This window comes from Tupaia chinensis, unplaced genomic scaffold (assembly GCF_000334495.1).
Source record: "Tupaia chinensis unplaced genomic scaffold, TupChi_1.0 Scaffold000118_1, whole genome shotgun sequence".
In the NCBI taxonomy this organism is placed as follows: domain Eukaryota; kingdom Metazoa; phylum Chordata; class Mammalia; order Scandentia; family Tupaiidae; genus Tupaia; species Tupaia belangeri.
In genome coordinates, this window is record NW_006159584.1 from 2,251,766 (window position 1) to 2,257,408 (window position 5,643).

Genomic DNA, 5,643 nt, shown 5'->3' on the forward strand with positions numbered 1-5,643 from the left:
ACCCTTTAAGAATTATTCCCAAAATCAGAGACACTGTTGGAAAAAAATGGCTTTTATAATGTAAAACACAACTATTCAACTCTTTGTTGTTCTTCACAGAACAGCTAGATCTTCTCTTGCAAGCATACTTCTCTAAATACTGACACATTTTCCTATCATATCCTTTCCCATCCCATCCTGTCACATCAACAGCTGGCATTTCTTTCTTTTTTTTTTTTTAATTTAACTTTATTTACTTTAATTTACCCAGAGAGGGACAAAGTGAGAGAGAGAGAGAGAAAGTGAGAAAGCAAGCTGCCAGGTCTAGGACCTGAACTGTGGTCGGCCATGTGGGAGTCCAGAATCCTTAACCACCACGTCACCTGCCAGCCCTAACAGCTGGCATTTCTTTGGCAGCAACTAGATGTACACAATTCTCTCTAGCAATGCAAGTTACATCAAGTACCAACTATTAATGGGCTTGGAAGGTAAGTGAATAGCTATTTTCATCACTGTCTTTTTTTTCCCTTTACATTATCTCATCACCATTGAATTTGAGAATTGTGTATTTTCCTACACAAATATATGGGACTAGAGAGCACATTGTCTTGCAAATCGTTGACTCCCAGCAAGTTGTCAAACAGGTAAAGAAATCCATGTAAAATTAGGATCTATGGGTAAGCATTCCTCAGAAACGTGATGGTTTAAGAATCAGGAAGGGCTCTTCAGTGGCCACCAGAGTTCTGGCTGGTGCCAGCGGTTCATAAGCTAAGTGTACTTTGTGATCATCTATATAAAATAAAGATTCCTCAGCTCCTGTCTTCAAGAGGATATGATTTATCAGGTTAGAGTCTGTGCCCAGAAAGTTGAGATTTTTAACAAGTGCCCTACATAATGCTGTTATGGGTAGTCTGAGAAACACTTTTTGAGAAGCACCATCCTGGCTGAAATAGAGAGCTACTAGAGTCTCATAGTTTTGTTTTATAAATATTTTGGAGACAGAGTTAAAAATATTAACCTCTTAAATCACTCATTTTAGTTTTGATTTCTTATATCAAAATTTCAGGGAACAGTATCTCACATACCATTTTCTCATTGCTTTGCTCCGGTCTAAAAAACTAGAATGTAAAAATATGAAAAAAAAAAAAAGTTCTTCAAACTGTTATCCACATGATTATTTTATATAGGTCTTTGAGTTTAGATTTGTACTGTTGCTCCAGGGCTATCTTAGGATCTGCTCTAACTTCTGAATTCCTGTTTGGTTCTCAAACATTGCTGCGTTAGAACTCTGTGGAGCTTTAAAATGCCCACACCTCAGACTAATTAAAACTGAATTTCTGGCTTGCAGTCACAGATATAGGGATTCCTAAATTAGTTCTAATGCGCAGCCGAGTCTGAGAACTACTGCTTCAACTGAATAGATTTATCAAAGGCTTTATTACCAAGGTCTCTGACAGTAAGAAGAAAACTCCTCTATTTCAAAATACTCTGGTCTCTGGAATTCATATGTGGCCTTAAGATTCATCCTAGAGTATTTGTATATACATTAGTACTGCAGATAATGAGGTTAGTGGCTATTCTCCATTCTACATTTCAGAAATAAAGTGGCCTACAACAGAAGTTATAGGAAATGAACATGAACTATAAAGGGAATTTAAAAAGTTTGTGAAAAAGAGAATTAAAGTAGAAGTTTATTTTGATGCAAAATTTTTGAAATCCCTGCATAGTGTTTTGATATATGCATATCCATGAATTTTTAAAGACCCACACCCCTCTGTTTAACCCACATGTAATTAGCTTAGCATCCCAAGAAGAAAAGGAGCTTATGGAGAAAAACAGAAATTTCAGAGGAACTTGAATCTGCCTGAAATCTCACCTCTAAAAGAGTTAAAGTAATGAATGAGAAGATTCTTTTTTTAAAAAAGGAATTATTTATTTTAATTAACATGCATATATATATATATATTTATTCATTTTAATGAATAAGTCAAAAGGAGAGAAATAATAAAATGCTTGTGACAGATGGTGAAAAAGTGATTGCTGGGAACCAGCAGATAGTGTAATGACTCTATCACTGGACTCCAAGTCCCAGACCTGATGACTTTAAACACACCAGATGTGTGTGTGTGTATGTGTGTGTATACATGCCCAAAGTCCCAAGAGGAGAATGGAGGAGAAGGGACGAGGGCAAGGCTATCCCTCAGAGGGGCGATTTCTTGCTTTCTATCTCTCTGTAGGCTATCCCCCAGAGGGGCGATTTCTTGCTTTCCATCTCTCTGTCTCACTATCTCTTCTGCAAGCACACGTGCTCTATAGCAAAAATCTCTCTCTGTCAAAAAAAGTGATTGTCGATACATTCATTTGTTTATTCTCATTGCAATAAAAACAGATCTATCAGAAAATAGTAGATCTGGGGCCAGCAGGGGCCATAGTGGTTATGCGCTGGACTCCCACATGGCCAACCATGGTATAAGACCTGGTGGCCTGTTTTCTCTCTCTGGTCAAAATTATAAAATAAAAATAATAAAAACAAATACAATTAAATAAATAATTCTTTTTTTTTTTTTGAGAGGTTTTTGATATAGGGTGCATGTGCTTGCCAGACAGAGACAGAGAGACAGAAAGTGAGAAATCACCCCCCAGGGGGGATGGCCACGCTGCAATCCCTTCTTCTCCATTCTCTTCTCAGGATCTTGGGCACGCACGCACGCACATGTGCCAGGCACAAGTTTTAAGCCACCAGGTCCGGGACACGAACCGCGGTCGACTACGTGGGAGTCCAGTGACATAGCCATTACGCTAACTGCTGGTCCCAAATAAATAGTTCTTGAAAGGGAAAAAAAAAGAAAGAAAAAAACATGCTGGGCATGTGTGCATGCATGCCCAAAACCTTGAGAGGACACTGGAAGAAAAGGAATTGTGGCATGGCCATCTCCACTGGGAGAGTGATTTCTCACTTTGCCTGTCACTGTCTCTCTTTGTCTCTCTCTGTAGCCAGTGCACATGCCCTGTTGAAAAACCTTTAAAAAAAAATACTAAACCTAGATGACTTCATAGAAACATTCTGAAAATGGCAGTCAGAGGAAACTTACTTTTTTATTTAATTTTTTTGACAATTAAATGTTTCTTCCTTTTGCACTTCACACTCTTTATCATCCACTCCCCTCCCTTACAGCTTCTAATATTTACACTTAGCCTGTTAAATATATTTTCTTCTGATCTTTCCATTTATGCCATAGAGTGCAGATATTCAGTACAAATTGAGTGGAGATATATAGTGTGTGTCTTTCAAAGTCTGGCTCACTTCACTCATAAGCTTACTAAGAACATCTATATATGTACTCTACGTTCTTTAAGTCAATCTACACATACCCCATATCAGAAAAATGCTAGAGAATAAGCATCAGGGAGTATTTATAGATTTCTATATGGAGCATTTTAACATAATAAAAGTTTCTATTTTCATATCTTTCACACATTTGCTCAGTAATGTTTATCTGACCAATGATGATGTTTAATCCATCATCTATTACTTTAGGAACTACTACAAAGAACTTTCTGAAAGGCTAAATGACTACTATTTAGTCTTATGATAAAGATGACACAAAGTAATTACAAAGAACTTTCTGAAAGGTTAAATAGTTACTATTTTAGTCTTATGATAAAGATGACACAAAGTATAATTTCCTCATGAACAAATACTTTGAGTCATTTTAGGTCCACTTAAATTAGATCATGAGATTTTTGTAACTGGTGGCAATCTTTAGGGGTCATAAAGTGCCTGAAACTATTGGGGTTAGAAAACAGTAACAAGAGCAAGTTTTGCTGTCATGCTAGAGAGCAAAGAAAGTACAGTCTATAAAATGTAATCTTTGACATCTCATTTCAAAGAACTCTGGGAGGGAAACAATTTAGCATGTATTTCTAGTCAAGCGAAGCTCACAATGTTGAGACACCAAACAAAGGTCTCAAAGGACAGACCTGTCACGTTCCAAATGTTCTAGGACCACTCTACAAATTCTAAAAGCTACCAACCATCAAAGAAAAAAATGATCCAATTTTCTAAAGGTGAGGAATTCCATAAGTTACGCCAATTTTTCTGGGCAGATTTATCTTGAACAAATGGTAAATTTGACCTTTTAGGTATTATAAATGCTGCAAATTCTGAAATAAATTGAAACACTTTTCTTTAAGGTGGATTTTTAAAATATAAATCTGCAGATTTTTACAGTTTTGGGATATCTTAGTCGTGTCTAAAATATTGGCATATTTATATTATTATCTCATAACAAGTTCATGAGTATAATCTTATAATGGACATAAGCAACTGATGAAATCTACTTACATGAAGATTACCTGTGAAATAATTTGGTTAACTGTTAAAAGTACTAAATGTAATTGAGTAAGGAGGTTCTACAAAATGTGCAGTCTTCCAGGATACCCACTTCAAATTACTTTCAGGCGATGGTTTCTGATAGAAATATAAAGACATCTCTCTGATTTTGTTTTTATATAAGCTGACTCTTCTGATGTAAGTTAAAGAATAATTATTAAATGGACATTTTACATATTAGCCAAGTGTTCATCTGCATGTTTAAGACAATAAATACATTTAGAAACTGTATATTCATGAATAAATTAAAATTTCATTGCTTTCAGTTCTCTTTAAGTAAAATAACTGGAGGAAAAGAATAAGGAAAAGATAATGTTACCTGAAATTTTAATATTTAGGATACGAATGAAATCATTTTAGAAGATAAAATTATTATCCATAGAAACAATGATCATCCTAAATTTTCAATGTATTTTTTATTGCTTAAACACATCATTACAACCTTAGCCAATTATCAATTGATGTTTTACAGTGGAAAATAACTGACTCATATAAATTAAGTTTTATTGTCCTAATAAAACCATTGCTGTGAGAAATCTCATTGTTTATTGGAACAGACTTGGAAATTCCTGGTTAGATACTCAATTTTATATTGGAGTCAGATTTGCATATAACTAATTTATAGATTAGTTATAAGTGATAAGAATGATTTATATTCTACATAATTTCAAATTGAGCACCTAATGAAATAGCTACCAACAATTATGGTTAAAATTATCCAACTTCCATAATACAAATTTAAAACTATAAACTTCAGAAAGTTGGTCCATGGAAATAAAGCATATTGTCTTTAAGTAATTTTCTTTTTTATTTAATTTTATTCATTGTCATTGTCATTATCATTATTACTATTATTATTTGACCAGAGAGAAGAAAAGTAAGAAAGCAAGCCAACAGGTCCAGGATTTGAATCACAGACATGGTAATCCAGCACCTTAACCACAATACCACCTACTAGTCCCTTAACCAATATTCTTGCTGCTGATGAATATCACCCTGATGAATTATATTCCTGAAGTGAATATATCATCGAAATTTTCAATCACACCATTTTCTTCACTATTAAACAGTAAGTATCTAAGGACTAATGTATTACTACTTAATAAGGACATAAGTATATATGCACATATTAACCACATGGGACAAAACAGAGGTATTTTCAATTTAATCACTTAACATTTGTGAGAAAAGTATCGAAGAAGACATCTATATTTTGCCCAAAACTGTTTTAGATAAAATCATTCATATTTCTTCCACTGTCAGTCCATTCC

The 5,643-nt window shown here is 34.5% G+C and overlaps 1 pseudogene; it reads left to right on the forward strand.

Moving 5' to 3' along the window:
* Positions 1-403: 403 nt before the first annotated feature.
* Positions 404-5,643, forward strand: part of LOC106734455 (nuclease-sensitive element-binding protein 1 pseudogene) — a 31,137-nt pseudogene continuing 25,897 nt past the window's right edge.